Source organism: Xyrauchen texanus, chromosome 48, assembly GCF_025860055.1.
Source record: "Xyrauchen texanus isolate HMW12.3.18 chromosome 48, RBS_HiC_50CHRs, whole genome shotgun sequence".
Taxonomy (NCBI): domain Eukaryota; kingdom Metazoa; phylum Chordata; class Actinopteri; order Cypriniformes; family Catostomidae; genus Xyrauchen; species Xyrauchen texanus.
In genome coordinates, this window is record NC_068323.1 from 10,741,059 (window position 1) to 10,758,340 (window position 17,282).

At 37.2% G+C, this 17,282-nt stretch overlaps 1 pseudogene; it reads right to left on the reverse strand.

Moving 5' to 3' along the window:
- The window catches only part of LOC127639573 (low-density lipoprotein receptor-related protein 1B-like), a 281,174-nt pseudogene that overhangs the window by 92,219 nt on the left and 171,673 nt on the right, over positions 1 to 17,282 (reverse strand).

A 17,282-nucleotide genomic window follows, 5' to 3' on the forward strand; every position in this document is an offset into this window, starting at 1 on the left:
GTGACAGATGAAAGCGAAGAGACGTAGGCAGACATCTGTGCAATGTTCTAATATCAAAGCTGTCGCATTGACAGGTGAAAACCTCTGTGCACTCTGTTAAGACCGAAACTTTTTAGAATTGATCTACGAACTACTGGACAAGAACATGACATTCCTGCTCAGAGTGCAGGCTTATGTCTGAAGTAGCTTTTAAGAAGGGATTATTTGAGTCTTCTAGCCATTAATGTAATAGAGGGTAACACAAACATATAGCACAAGCTAAGACAAGAGCAAATAGCTGCAATGTGTGTGCTATAAGCTACATTCTGTGACAGTTTATAATGATAACGTTCCCTTGCCTTGTAAAGAAAACACAACCTGTCTATAGATAATGCTTTTTAGCAATATGTACTTAAGGCCACACTAATATATTTTCGTTTGAAAATGCATTAATTTTGATATGTTAACACCTCTTTCACACTAAAAACACTCGAAAACACTCTCTTAGGAAACTGAAACACACACACACACACACACACACACACACACACACACACACACACACACACACACACACACACACACACACACACACACACACACGTAGTGTTTCCATGTTTTATGGGGACTTTCCATAGACATAATGGTTTTTATACTGTACAAACTTTATATTATATCCCCTAAACCTAACCCTACCCCTAAACCTAACCCTCACAGAAAACTTTCTGCATTTTTACATTTTCAAAAAACATAATTTAGTATGATTTATAAGCTGTTTTCCTCATGGGGACCGACAAAATGTCCCCACAAGGTCAAAAATTTCGGGTTTTACTATCCTTATGGGGACATTTGGTCCCCACAAAGTGATAAATACACGCTCACACACACACACACACACACACACACACACACACACACACACACACACACACACACACACACACACACACACACACACACACAACCTATTTACTTCATTAAGTGATCCAGAATAGCAGCACAAGCTTCGCAATCCTATGTTGCTAATTTTAAAGTGATGTTTTCAAACTAGCAACGAAGGTTTGGGCTGTATTAAAGCAAGACGCTGAAATTCAAAACACAAAATATACTCATATTTCCTTTTTTTCTGTGTATTTACTTTACAACTGCTCATTAGACTATAGGGGTATGATCTTAATGCATTTTTCCACATTTATCTTTTGTTTTATAATATATTTCTCATAAAAATCCACCCTTGATCTGCACTTAAAAACTATAGAAACTTGTGTGAAACTGCCTAAATGGATATTTTAAGCCCAGAATAAGCTTCAGTGTGTACCAAACGCTTAGTTACAAGAGACTACATAGGAGTAAAATGAATTAGCAAATGTTCAATGATTGATTAGATGCCTATTGTTTGATCTATACAGCAAGAGAACAATATTTTTGGTACAATTTTGTGAATGACATCAAATGAGAATATAGCGAACCCAAGGCACAGTTCAAAACACATCTTGCAGTGTATTAAATGGATGTCCTCTTAGCTAAGTAAAGCCTCAGACACAGCTAATGCATCCTAACCAGCCCCATGCATTTTTAAAAAAAACCACACACTATACTCACGTGTCTGTTTAAGCCGTCATAATCACACCTTTCGATGTGGCCAAGGCTGCCATCAGAAAAGTACAGCTTTTCGGATTTGTGGTCAATTGTGAGTCCATTAGGAGTGATGATGTCAATGTTAACAATGACTCTGATGTTTCTGCCTGTCAGGGTCGATCTCATGATGCTTGGCCGCTGTTCATTCCAGTTAGTCCAAAACATCAGGCTGAGAAGATGGTAAAATTACAGTCAGTGTAGAATGTCGCACCAAACAATTCTTACAATATTCACAGACAAGACAAGAAAGACAAGAAGAAACCAAGTGTAAAGGTTTGAATACACGTAACATTGGCAGATATGTACCCTATAGTAGTTGATTCATTCTTGATTAATTCTCAGAGCTAAGGTCTTCTTTGAATGCCATATTCAAAATTTGCATTTTCAGTTTCGCAAACAAAATCGGAGCCTTTGATATACTGTATATAACATCTATGTTAATAGCCTCATTAAAGATGTATTCTTCTGCAATTATAATCAAAAAGGCTACAGTCTAATAGCACCATTAGGGATATTATGCTTTTTCTATTCCTTTTAATGTGGCAGAAAAAAGACTAGTACTTCAACGGACAAGAATGTCCTTGTTTTTGAGGCGAGTGTGCTTGGCATGACAGGGCGTAAGTTCTTGCTGTGATTTTGTTGCCGGTGATGTCTGGTAAAGACCTGCCTTACAACAGGCCTACAAGCCCTTAGTCCAGCCTCTCTCAGCCTAGTGTCTGACAGTCTGAGCACCGATGGAGGGATTGTGCGTTCCTGACGTAACTTGGGCAGTTGTTGTTGCCATCATGTACATGTCCAGCAGATGTGATATTCGGATGTACATGTACCTATCCTGTGCAGGTGTTGTTACACATGATCAGCCACTGCGAGGACAATCAGCTGTCCTTCCTGTCTCCCTGTAGTGCTGTCTTAGGCATTTGCAATTTATTGCCCTGGCCACATCTGCAGTCCTCATGCCTCCATGCAGCATGCCTAAGGCACATTCACGCAGAAGAGCAGGGACCCTGGGCATCTTTCTTTTGATGTTTTTCAGAGTCGCAAAGTTTTTACAACTCTGACCTTAATTGCCTTCCGTCTGTAAGCTGTTAGTCTCATAACGACTTTGAATGGAACACATCCGTAATGATGTAAATGTAAAAACATAAATTTACCGGTACATGTAGAAGATTAAATCATAATTAAATCAACTAAAATGAAGTACATTATCTCTTTTTTATCTCAATTATTCTCCAAACACTCAAAATAGCCCACAGATCATACTGTTGACATCTTACATTTACATTTACATTTATGCATTTGGCAGACGCTTTTATCCAAAGCGACTTACAGTGCCCTTATTACAGGGACAATCCCCCCAGAGCAACCTGGAGTTAAGTGCCTTGCTCAAGGACACAATGGTGGTGGCTGTGGGGATCGAACCAGCGACCTTCTGATTACCAGGTATGTGCTTTAGCCCACTACACCACCACCACTCCCTGTAGTAATGTGAATAGTTTCTCATCTTAGTGAATAGTGTTAAATGCAAAACATAAACTGAAGTACAAGAAAACACTTAATAACTTAATTTAGAGAAGGCCTTGCATGACTTTTAATATTACAATGAGATGAATAAGCAGTTCAGGAAGGCATCAATATGTCAAGCAGCAAAATATTAAATAAATGACAAAAGTGCAACTTAATTAATGGTTTCTAATTTGAAAATGAAGGGAAATGGCTGACGGAGATCAAGAGGTGCAAACTCGTTTGGAGTTTAATGCCGTCTTTGTCATGAATCCCACAGCACAGGTCACCCTGTTTTCAAATTAGAATTTTTATTAAGCTCGCAACTCAATGATGTAAAATTAATACACTGGATGTGATCCAGTGCCTAATTACTCTTAAATAATCCCTCACTCCTTCCATTGACCTTTTTAAAAGACAGCTATCAAAACAAACACTTAAAGAGGTTTTTATTCGATTAAGTAGAGTAACTTTAGATGTTTTGAGAGTTACTTTATTTTCATGAAAAGGAAAATACAATTTCAACACATTTGACGACCTTGTCAGCCTGAGGGAGATGAGATTTCCTTGTTCTCTGTACATGCAGCTCTAGTACATCGCTGAACAGAGTACAAATTTAATTGCACAAGCACTCAGTTACAAAACAAATGAATGTGCGAAGGATTAACAAGAAAACAACAAGAAAATTACCAAGAGAACAGAGCTTAAAATGTTACAATTAGGCTTAATATACCTCTAGACAATGTCTGCAATTATTTTTTGAAATTCAACTGCATAACATCTGTTTCTTAATGATGGTTTAGAATTAAATTATTTGTACTTACTTATTTGCACAAATCTCTAGCCCATTTTCCACCACTGTGTGAAATTATCAACCTGGTCTCATAGAGTCATGGACCTTTAACTTCACTTTGCGTAATTATTCGTATGTGTCTTGCTGTTCGTATCACAGTGGTTTCCAAGTTAAATAAACACTAGAGGAACTAAAACATCTATTTTTATTCCCTTTCATTCAAACCACAAGTAAAATGGCACATCATCAGTTCTTAGAAACAAGGCAGAACGTAAGTGCTATAATATAAGTGCTTAACACAATGCTATAATATGACATTTAAACAATAGCCATACATTTTAACGTTTGCATTACATAACCAACTACATTTACAATCTTGTTCTAGTGTGATAATGTTGCATAGGAGCTAAACTGATAGAGCGTTGCACTTTGATGCAAAGAACTGGGGTACGAATCCTGAAGAGTATGTGAGCCAAAAGTGTCAAAGAAGCACCACAAAATGATGTGAGTGCTTCAGCTATGATGTTATACTTATCACATTTGCTTTTTATAACACTCTTGGTTAGGTTTAGGGTTAAGGTTTAGGGTAGGGAGTAGGGCTGTGCATTGATGCAAAATTCCCAATTCGATTCAAATTAAATTCTCAAGCTTTCGATTTGATTTTATTCCGATTCAATATCGATTCAAATGGGTATATTTTTTAGTTGTAATGTCACTTTTGCTTACATATGAAAGAAATTCTCCCCAGCTAAAGCTGTCATTTATACAGTGGACCTTCTAACTAGGTACGTTACGAAAATATAAATTTTACTAATTACATTTGATAGGTTTTTCATCATTTTGGTAACATTTTAGCTTTTTAAAAAAGAAACAAAGCCATTTATTAAATCAATAAATATGGCATAATATTGCATATTTCTACTTTTTTGTTAAAAGTTTGTTACATGTTTATTATTTAAATGCATAATTTCTACTATTTATAAGTATTTACATTGATTTGTTGAACATGTGCTACAAAACTGTACCGTCTCTTTAAGAAAACCAGCATTACTGTAAACAGCATCTGTAAATGGGCTATCTCATCTGTCTTATGCGTGACTAAAATTATGTTTCTATTTTGTTGTTTTTGTAATAACTGTAATAACTATCTGTAATAACAATCTAAGTTAAACTAAGATAAACTTCTAGACTCACCGTTGACACTCATCCAGTGTGAGAACATGTGGATGGTCTTCTTCAGATAAAGAGACCACCGTGTTTCTGTTCAAGGTGTTTGGTCTGGTCTGGTCGATGTTGTGGCGGGTGATGGTAGCCGTGGAAGAGCTCGTCCAGTAGAGAACATCCCAGCCTCGGTGGTACGCCAAGCCCTCCACAGAGCCTACATCTACAGAAGGGAATTCAAGGTCAACAAAGGCCTGGTGCCAATCGGGGGCATTCGCTCTTTGTGGTCCTCAATCTGAAGGTTGAAACATACTCTACAAAAGTATTAGAATGCTGACACTCTAGCTATGCAAGCTTGATTTTGTGCATTGTTGCATTCCAAAATGTGACAGACCGCAAGTTTGCATTCTCAGCATTGCCACAAGGGTTGCTGTAGAGAACATTAGTGTTGCATGTCCATTTCTACTGTAAGTTTACTTCTGCACGTCAACTACTCTCATGGCCAAACAAGAGTTTGAAGAGAAAAAATAAATTAGGCCTACATTAAAGTCTGTTAACTTAAAACTACTTACTTAACAATAACACGTCCAGTTTTATGGGACAAACATTTGAAAGCACCTCTATCGAACTCTAACACAGTAATGCTAGAATGCATGCTATGTATGTTCAACCGAACTGCGCATTGGCCAAGTTTTTGCGTTTGTTTATTGGTGTAGTCCGCATGTTGGTCAAGCAACATCATCCTTGAAAGAAGTAGAAATGTCTGATTTCAAATCATTTCAATGCATCAGTTTATACAGTTCAGAAAAACGATCTGGATGATTCGTTCAGAATCAGACTGATCCAGTTCTCAAGTTCAACTCACTGACTCAATGACATGGTCGCAATGTTGAAGAGCTCACAGGAGGTGAAGATTATCGTGAATATGTGAAAATGCCAGGATATTCTTCAAAACTATTTTGGGTGAACTATTCTTTTAATTTAAAGTATTTTATTTGACTTTGAATACAGTCCAAAGCAAGGGTACTGCTAAAGCTACAGTGTCTGAACTAAGGGTCTTTAATCGAATTATTTCAAAACTAAAAAGGCATTGAACTCCACACAAATGCAACCAGTTGATCCGAAGACCAAAAACAGGATGGCAGGCAACAACCTCCACAGGTTCCTTCAAAAGTGATTTAGAAATAAGAAAAGCCAGACAGACGGTCGATGTAAAAAAACAGTTAGGTTTCAGGAAAGGTCAAGCTGTGTTGTGGAAAGTGTGTTAAAATCAAATCAACACCTTTTTTAAAATACACCTTTTTCAGCACTTCACTGAAACCACTGAAGTGCTTTCTAATCATTTAAACTTTTAAAATGTGAAATCATATTAGTCTAAATGTGCCATATGATTTTCATGTGATAAAATGTGTTTATACTGAATGTGGAAGACTAGGAATGCCACCCCAAATAAACTAATCTGTCATTTATAAATTAATTAAATATCACAAAGGTTTATGAAACTGTACACATATTCCATGTTGTTACAATAAGGATACTGTTTCTTATCCCTGTAGTTTGATGACTGAAGTGATTAGCACAGAACAGGATGCACAGACTCGCCTGGGATTACTTGCATAGAGTATAACAAGGACCTAACAAGCATGAAGCAGAACTCGGACTGTGCCAGGAAACAGACAATAAGACATGTGTTTTTCAAACTCAATGACAACGCTATATAACAAGGTTAGAGCCTTTGCTATTGATAATATCTACATTTTTGCTCTGAGATCAAATGGATACTTCTTCTTTTTCTCCTGAGAAAAATACCCGAGTAATCTCATGTGTCTCCTCAAGATCTTCAGAAGACATCTCAATAATACCTCGAACTCTGATTGCAACAAAGTGCTCAGTTTTGCCACAACACCAAAGTCTGTAAACAAAAATCAGAGACTCAATCGTTTCCCATACAATTTTTCCAAGAGCACATTATCTGAAACATGGAAATCGATATGTTATTTCCGAATGTTCATGCATTTTGAAATAAACCCATTCAGCCGAATTACAGACAAGTGGCATTGCCCATACAACATATTTGAATCAATTTAAATGTTTTCACCATTTCCTGTGGCACGATAGTGTGTTGTGCAGGGTTGTGTTCAATTCCTGGATTTGGATTGACTTTGAATTGAGGTAGCAAAAAGGATGTAAAATTTAAATTCGAATTTGGAGTGAAGTAGAATTCAAATGGAATGAAATTTGAAGAAATTCATATGACTGTTTATTTTTAATTTATACATATATATATATATATATATTTTTTTTTACATGAAACAAATCGGGCATTTCCAGAAATGTTACACTGTAAAAAAAAAAAAAAAAAAATTATAACAATAACAATTGTTAGATCAAGTAAACAATGCTGAAAAAACTTGATTATTATAGTTGTTTGGGGTTATCACTGGTCTCCCCCCATATAGGGCCTTAAAAATGAACATACAAAAAGGAACTTTTGTTCAGAACCAGAATCTAAATGGATATTAAGATATCTTTTACACTAATGGAATTATAGGCACTCTAACTTTGAAAAAAAAACAACACACATAAAAATAATTTTCCCACTTTTTTGACTCACTCCATTTCTATAAATCATAGGTGAAAGTTGTCATTTTGATCCCTCTACAAAATAATGGATTACTCAGTAAATATTGATCCATGGCATTTCATATTTTGGCTTTTGCCATCTTTTATGATTTTTACCAGGAAAAAAAAAACATTATGAGATGGGGACCTCTGTTTGAGTTGACACAATGACCCATACTAAAAATAATATTTGTTATCAAATGTTATTTCTAAATGAAATAAATAAAGGAATAGGGCTGCAGGTGAAAATAACAGAAATATCAGGTCTTAAGAATGAAAGTGACATGACATTTCCAGTTCAGGACTCTAACAAGAGTTATATAAGACTGTTGAGGCATGCATGTTGCCTGGGCAACGGCTCACGTACCATACAGTATATTGTGTGTGTGTGTGTGTGTGTGTATGTCTGTGTGTATCATCCGATCAGCTCCTGTCCGCAATCCATCACCTTTTCCTCTCACTCACAAAGACAGATTTATCCCTGCGGAGACATCCTCCATTCTCTTTTTCTCTCTCTCTCTCTCGCTCTCTCGCTCTCTCTAGTCCTGAAGGCTGATATTGAACCCTTCTGGCATAGTTCAGCTCTTACTGTCTAACTTCGTCCCTGTCTCTCTCTCTAAGCCAATACGCTCTCAGTAACTCTCTCTCTCGCTCTCCCCTGACCCGTAATTGATTTTCCAATCACATTAATAAAACTTTCAAGGGTCCACCGTCGCCTCTGCAAGCAAAATCTGGCTTAGTAAAACCTTTTACTTCTTTCGAAGATTCGAGCTGAATTAAAATAGAATAATTCCCACTCTTCAGTTCATAAAAAAGATATCTCTTTCTTAAATGAATAATTGCACTTTAGTGTTGTTAGTTTTATTACCCAACAATGATGATTAGCCCACTCCTAGCATCATAACGTGTCTAAAATTATGTCTGAGATATGAAAAGAGTGAGATTTTGACTGAAGTGAACACTATACTTGGTATTTGTGATTTGACTGTGTTTGCAGACCTCCTCTGTATTTCAAAATCAATTGAGAGTACCGGTATCTTATAAAAGGCTGAAAACCGCCAGATGTCATCAGTATTTTTAGGGCATCGATCCAAATAAGAACTCAAAACTTTGTTGTGCAGAACTAATATAGGTTTTCATGTTCCAGAGGTGACAATGAGAACCATTTTGAAAAAAAAAAAAATTTTTGGTATGGAAATTTTGTAATTATTTACTCATCCGTTAGTCATTCCAGGACACTAAGATGTTGTTTCTTTTATGGAATGCAAATGGGATAACTTTGAAGAATCTTCACGAATATATTTTTAATGCAATGGAATAGAGTTTATAATGACCATCTGTCAACCTCAAAAAAGGACAAAAGCACCATAAAAATACTCTGTACAATTAGTGTATTGTATTCAAAATCTTCTAAAGCCAAATTCTAGCTTTGTGTGAGGAACAGACTGAAATTTCAGCCCAGATTCACTGAAAAGTTTACATTGGTGTATTCTTGTCGTTTTTGGAGCTTGAACTGTCCTTATATGGAAAATAGTTGCTTTAAAATTCTCACTTCAGAGTTCTGCATAAAATAAATGAATATATACTGATATAAGCATAGTTTGGAATGATATGACAGTGAGTAAATTTTAGCAGTACTAACCCTTTAATACATAAACGAAGATGTGTTTAAAAAGTCAAAAGCACCTTGTGGCTAGCCTATTTCACTTTTTAGAAGAAAAGCAGTGCAATTTAAGTGTCAAAGAAACCTGAGGCTTAGTTACAAGCATGGGTTAAAGAAGCATAGTGCTTGTATGACAGTTTTGATAGACGTATACATGAAAAGTGAGAAAGATTGCTGAAAAAGTGTAATTTCTCTCTCTGAGAAAGTTCACGCTTGCTGAACAGTGTGAGCTCATGTCAATGAAAAGGTTTGGAATTGGGAACAATGTTAAGAGAGTGCAAAAACAAAGGCTCTAATCATTAGAAATAGAAACACTTTTAGAACTTCGGAGGTCTGGGTGAAATTAGGCCTGGAACATTTGGATCATCCTGTCAAAACAATAAAAATGGTCTTGGGAGCTGTTGGAGCAACACAACGCACACTCCATACCCCATTATGACAAAGCAAAAAAACGATTTTTTGATTACTTGTAAATTTATTAAAAAGAAAAACTGAAATATTACATTGACATAGGTATTCAGAACCTTAACTCAGTACTTAGTTGAAGAAACTATGGCAGCGATTACAGCCTCAAGTCTTTTTGATTATGATGCAACAAGCTTTGCACACTTGGATTTGGACATTTTCTGCCATTCTTCTCTGAAAATCCTATCAAGCTCTGTCAGGTTGGACAGGTATTTTCAGGTCTGTCTAGGGATGTTCAATTGGGTTCAAGTCCGGACTCTGGCTGGGCCACTCAAGGACATTCACAGAGTTGTGCCTAAGCCACTCTTGTGTTGTCTTGGCTGTGTGCTTAGGGTCATTGTCATGTTGGAAGGTGAACCTTTTGCCCAGTCTGAGGTCCTGAGCACACTGGACCAGGTTTTCATTAAGGATATCTCTGTATTTTTGTGCATTCAGCTTTCCTTCAATCCTGACCAGTCCCTGCTGCTTAAAAACACCCCCACAGCATGATGCTGCCACCATCGTGCTTCACTGTTGGGATGGTATTGTGCAGGTGATGAGCGGTGCCTGGTTTCCTCCAGACATGATACTTGGAATTGAGGACAAACCTTTCAATCTTTGTTTCATCAGACAAGAGAATATTTTTGTTTCTCACAGCCATGCGTCCTTTAGGTGCTTTTTTGTGACAGGCTTCCATCTGGCCACTCTGCCATAAAGCCCAAATCGGTGGAGTGTTGCAGTGATGGTTGTCCTTCTGCAAGTTTCTCCCATCTCTACACAGATGATCTCTGGAGCTCAACCAGACTGACCATCAGGTTCTCTTACCAAGGCCCTTCTCCCCTGATAGCTCAGTTTGGCCAGCGTGACCAGCTCCAGGAAGAGTCCTGGTTGTTCCAAACTTCTTCCATTTAAGAATTATGGAGTGCTCTTGGGAACCTTCAATGTAGCTAAAAAATGTTGTAGCCTTCCCCAGATCGGTGCCTTGACATAATCCTGTTTCTAAGCTTTGCAGGTGGTTTCTTTGACCTCATGGCTTGGTTTTTGCTCTGAAATATGCATTTTTAGCTGTGAAACCTTATAAAGAGAGGTGTGTGCCTTTCCAAATCATGTCCAGTCAATTTAATTTTCCACAGGCGAACTCCAATCAAAGAGTAGAAACATCTCATGTTGATCCAGAGAAATGGGATACACATGAGCTAAATTTCAAGAGCCATAGCAAAGGGACTAAATACTTATATCAATGTGACATTTCAATTTTTTTTTCTTTTTTTAATACATTTGCAAAATTATCAAAAATATATTTTTTTGCTTTGTCATCATAGGGTATGTAGTGTAGATTGATGTGATGTAAAAACAAAACAATAATAATGGGTCTGAATACTTTCTGAATGCACTGTAAATATATATGATTGATAAATTATACTGTGTATATATATATGACAAATCAAAATAGCCGGTAAAATTAGGAATTCACCAGCCACTAAGGATGATGGGCAAAAAAGTTACGTTCATACCCTGACCCACATCCTTTGGAAAAACGATGATGTTAGGAAACTGAAATGGAGCTTTAGTGTGCACGTGGCACAAATTGCTACAGGCCATTTCAACTCATATAATATAACAGCCCTCAAACAGAGTCCACTAAATCAGAGAGGCTGCTTGTCAACTGTACATACACAGTACATGTCTACAATACATCAGCATAAATCTATGACAAAGGATAAAGCTTAGCATCTAGGGTCAGTTGTAACAATCCGAGTGAACGCTATGGCCTCGTTTGACAAATATCACAATTCCTCTCAGGCAAGTCATCGTTCAGTATGGCAGCTGCGAGCTGACAGCTCTGCAGGGTAATGCCATACTGATTAAATGAGACGTGTGTTAATGTTGACAAGGTTAGGGCCTGATAAATCACATGAGGTGTGAATTTTAATGCCTGCTAGTGGGCTGCTGCTGTAACACAGTAATTTGCTGTACAACACACAGATAATTTATTTACATTTTACCACAGTTAATTGGCCATGATGCTTCTACAAACATGAGTAGCATTGCGAAGAGTTGTTTCTTTTTAGCATTATTTTAAATAAATTATTGGGGTAAATTGATGCAGAAGTGATCCAGAAAGGGTCCCGAACATTTGAGGATACACCAGTTATTGCTTAAACCAACTGTGGCAGGGCGGAGGGCGGGGCCGGGTCGTGATCCTACACGCCCGGTCCCGTATTAGGCTAATCAAGCCTTCGAGAGGGATAACGGTCGACTGCAGAGGATCGTGCGGGAGCGAAAGATCGTTAACGGACATGTCTTTTCATGTATTTGTCTTTTAAGTTTATCATTAAAACTATTATTTAATTTGTCAAGCCGGTTCTCGCATCCTCCTTTCCATTGATCCCTTTACATATCGTCAAAAAACTAAAAACAAAAAACACTGTAAAATTTAAAAGAGAGGGAAAAGACAAACACACACACACACATGACGGACATGTCCATTAACAATCTCTCTCTCCCGCACTATCCTGTGCAGTCGACCTTTATCCCTCTCGAAGGCTTGATTAGCCTAATACGGGACCGGGTGTGTAGGATCACGACTTGGCCCCGCCCTCCGCCCTGCCACACCAACTTAAGATATTTACTGGTCTGAGCTGGTTTAAGGTGGTTTAGCTGGTCAGCCAACTAGTCTCCCAACCAGGGTGCCCATTCTTTTCAAGGTAAAAGTTTCCAGAACATTTTATCTGCCACATAATTGTAATATTTAAGCCAAAACACACGGAAAATCATTACATTTGTGGTTATTTCGACAGTTTAATTAAATTTTGTCATTGAAATGATCTCCAACCAAATTAATTTGTTAAAACTTTAAATAAATGAAAATAGAATTATTTTAATTAATTACATTTTTCATTATTTTTATCAAATTAAGAGCTTTTCTACAAAATCCACAAAACACAAACTAAACAACACAGAAAATATTTTTATCACATGAGATGCTGAACAACAGAACATCACAGATGTGAGATATTGCTTTAGTATTATTATTATTTAATTGCATTAAACATTATCCTTTTTTTCCCCATTTTACAAGCCTATTTAAAAATAGCTTTAATTTTGGAATTTCTGTGTGTTTTTGATGGTGGTTTCTCACCTCTGGATATTGTTCCAGTGTGATAATTAAACTATTATTTAATAGTTTAATTATTAAACTATTAAAAAAAAAGCTATTATTTAATTCAAATAAATATATAGTCTGTATGTGCTGCACGCTTCAGAGCGCTCTGCTCACTACCATCTACTACACACAAAGCAAACGTGATGCTCATGAGAGGTGATTTCAGCGTCCCAGCAGCTAGCTTCACACATTCATTTTAAAGCACGCAGCTAGCAGCACATGCACATATATATTTATTTTATTAAATCGCAGCCTTTTGCAGTTTAATAATGACAATTTGTTGATATATTTATATTGAGATTTTAATTAGATTAATTGTACATTAATTTCAGTCCCAAATATGTCAAATTCCATGACATACTGCATCTTAGCTATTGCAATTTTTATGACTGAATTCAGTGATTTCATCCATATTTTCTGCATTGCGGAAGTCATAGGACCCTAACATGTGGTAACGGTGGTGTAAGCAGACTACGATCTTTAGATTCTTGAAAATGTATTTATATAGGTGTAAAGGCCACATCACCACCTCTGCGGTCAGACCGTTGTCATTGTCTTAAGTTTGCAACTCAAGTGTTTTTGTATACACTACAGCTGAGTTGGAACCAAAAAAAAAATAACAATAATTGTACATGTAACAAAAACCATGCATCAAACAGACCAACAGCTTCAGCGGCACAATCAAACAGTTTAATTACACTAATAATAGTTAAACTAATAATTTATACTACTAATAATTATTTCCCAGGACATTTAGTTGAAACATTCCAGGTTTTCCAGGATTCGCAGGAACCTTGTAATCTGGTAGGTGCCCAAAACCCATCTAAAACCATCAAAACAGACCAGCCTGACCAATCTGCTGACCACCTTAGACAGGTTTAAGCTCAGCCTCAAAACCTCAATAACTTGAAGTCACGAAAATGTCATTCAATCAGTCATCAAAAAGTACTTGAAAATGTATATGACTGTGGGAAATAAATTGCTTTGACAGTTCTTAAAACAATTATTTGTTTGCTTTCTCTGTAATTTAAAGACCAGATAAAAGAAAAAAGTGCTAAATAAAACCAGTGTCAACAAATAACTAGTGAATCTCACCGCTGCGCTTGAAAACAAATAACACATCAAAGTAATAAAAACTAATACTCACTCTCAGCAATGATGTGTCGTCCTGTCCAGTCGTCATTGATCATTTGTATATTCCCATAATGAGCATCACTAAAGAAAATCCTATTAATCCCATGCGTTTTCTGCCGATGATCAAAGGCCAAAGCAATAATGTTTTTAAAATAAGTTGGGTTCTTGTACGCCATTACAGGTGAGTTGAGGTTTTTTTCCTCCGACAGGTGAATGCTCCTCAGTACTGTCCTCTCAGAGTACAGCAGGTAACCCTCATACCTGTTGCACTTAAACCCATCATGAGCAAGATATCCATGGGCACAGGCACATGTTTTCTGGTTATTCCCCAAGTGAAAACAAAGCTGATGGCATCCTCCGTTAGCTCTGCTGCAAGGGTTCGTGCCTGGGCAAGTTGGAAAATCAAAGAGATTAGGCTCCTTATGGAGTCTCTAAACAAACAATCCCATAACAATTGTGAAACAACAGCTCAGCTTTAGCATGTCAACAAAAATCAAAGAAAGTTGTTAATGTTTTTTTGCTATTGATAATGCTTTTTAATTGCATGGGACTATTCAAACCGAACACATATGTGCGTCCATCCGCAATTGTTTTCAATTCGTTTTTCTATTTAAACATGCATAAGACGGACATCTCACTGTTTTTAAGCATCTTGCGGAGCGCCATATTTTCTTTAGATATTTCGTCAATCACGTGCATTTTGTTATATTTGTTGTGAAGCGTCTATCTTTGTCTAGTGCAAGGACACGTTCGGTCTGAATGTCCCTTAATTCATAATTTAAATTTTTTCATTTAAAATATATATATATATATATATATATATATATATATATATATATACATATATATATATATATATATATATATATATATATATATATATAGATATATCAACACTTTTTGCAACCCTCACCCCCACTCCACCCACCAAAACAGAATTATTTTAGGAAATCAAATGTGTAATTACATAATTGGCAAATTATGCTCTTCAGAATAAGAATACATTTTACTATTTAGCCATCAGGTCAATATACATTGCATAACAAATAATTTAGCTGCCTGTTCATTGGCACTTGTGCTGCGCAACAGCTTTATACTTGAAAGTGTGCATCTCATATCCACTTACACATTCAGCTTGTATCAATATATGTCTTTTTTTTTGTAGAAGACGAAGAAGAAAAAAAGTGCCTATAAGTCCCTTACTTATCCCGATTTTTGCTTTTTTTAAAGAAAAGGAGGGATGTTGCGAAATAAATTTTTTAACAAATGCTGTTGATTGAGCTTCACTTGAATTAAACCTGTAATATTCCTTTAAGCATTTTTCCAACATCGGGCCGAATGGTTCTGAGCAGGGCTGGAATGGTAATCTGACATACCGGTGGGCCGACGCACTTTGGGGCCGATCAAGGGCGGACTGGCCATCGGGAGAACCGAGCGGGCTGGCCGTGAAACAGGCCGAATGGGCCGCGATAAGCTAAAATGAGCCGCCGCCTTATGCAGAACGGACCTCAAAACGGCACTGCGATATGCAGAAAATAATAATGTAAAAAAATTCTGGGCCGATTTCTCTTCCCAGTCCAGCCCTGGTTCTGAGCACAATGAGTAACGTCTCAGTGGCATTTGCACTTGAGCATGGTTCGGTACACTATGATAAAAAAACTTTCTCCACCTAGATTTCTCAGCACGGTTAGCAAACTGTACTCAGCCATGCTGGTGAAATGTCTTTAGTGATGTGTTGACTCATGATTGGTCACTTAGTTTGTCCATTCTAATCCTGATTTCACAGCACAACAGTGGGAAAAAACCCAGGTCAACGAGTCTGGATCAGTATGAAACGGCCCGATGGTGGTAAAGCCCTTGTTGTCGCATGCATTGTACATAATATTTCCAGCACAATAGAAGGTGAATGTTTGTGTCTCGCTTATGGCTACAAAAATTATGCTTGAGAAATGCTTCATCATAGTCTGAACTCATGGTCGAGAACCTCTGATATACTTCTTTGATCTGGTATAAATGTATGAAAGTATATGTGTGGATTGGTGAAAAGATCAAAGAACAGAAATAAACTGCAATTAATTGAAACCTCAACCTTTCTCCCGATCCTGGTTAAAGACCTTCACATCTTTCAGACTGACACCCAGACCACTCCTGATAGTCACTACATCCACAGCGTCGTTCTTGGAGGCACGACGGATGGATCCGTTGGCGTAAGCTCTACCGTCACAAGGGCACAACACAGAAAGTTTGACACATGTTAAATCAATGGCCCTCAACTAATTAAAACCAAAGAACTCCATTAAAATACAGTATCCAGCTGGCCAAACAGAAGGTGAGGTTACCCAACATTGCTATGAACCATGAGAGATTATGAACTATTTATAGCTAGATACCTTCTTACAAACTTCTTATAATTTATCCAAAGAACTTTATTTATTTATTTATGTGTGTGTCCAGCCATTGTGGTGGCATAAACCAATTCAGTTAAATGTCAAGTAAAAACCAAACAAACTGTGGACAGTTTTTGGCTAGAATAAGCTGCAATGTGGACCAGACTTGTCCTGTTTATTAAAAGGTCTGACTATGCAAGACAACTAGCGCACAAGCATGATGACCTTGTAGTAAAGGTGGAACAGTATCTCCTTTCTTAGGTCGTTCTTAGAGACTGTAACATTTATGGAAAAATAAATTACCTGTCAGACCAGAAGAGGTAAGCACCAAAGACTGCTAAGGAAAACATATCCACACCGCTCGCAGAGAAGACAATCTCTCTCTGTTCTCCCCTCTCAAGGTTGATTCTCTCTATCTTGTTGTTGCGGGAGTCACACCAGTATAATTTGTTTTCCTTGAATGCAAAGAGACAAACTTCAGGCAGAGCCCAAGTTAATTCATCAATATGTTGTATTAGGAATGAAGGGTTAGATTAACTTAGTGCCCTAAAGCTGCACCTGCTGAAAAGACAAAGCTTGTATGTGTGCTGGTGTGCCCACCAGGGCTGCTAAACTAGCGTTACAATCAAGCAGCAGTAAACCAATATAAACCAACATGGACCAAAGCTGGATGGTCTAAGATGGTTTAAGATGAGCTGGGCATTCTAAACCTGCAAGATAAGCCATACATTTGGCATGGATCTGATGGGTCTCAAACTGCAGTGTAAGCAGTTTTAGCAGGGATAACAAAAGCAA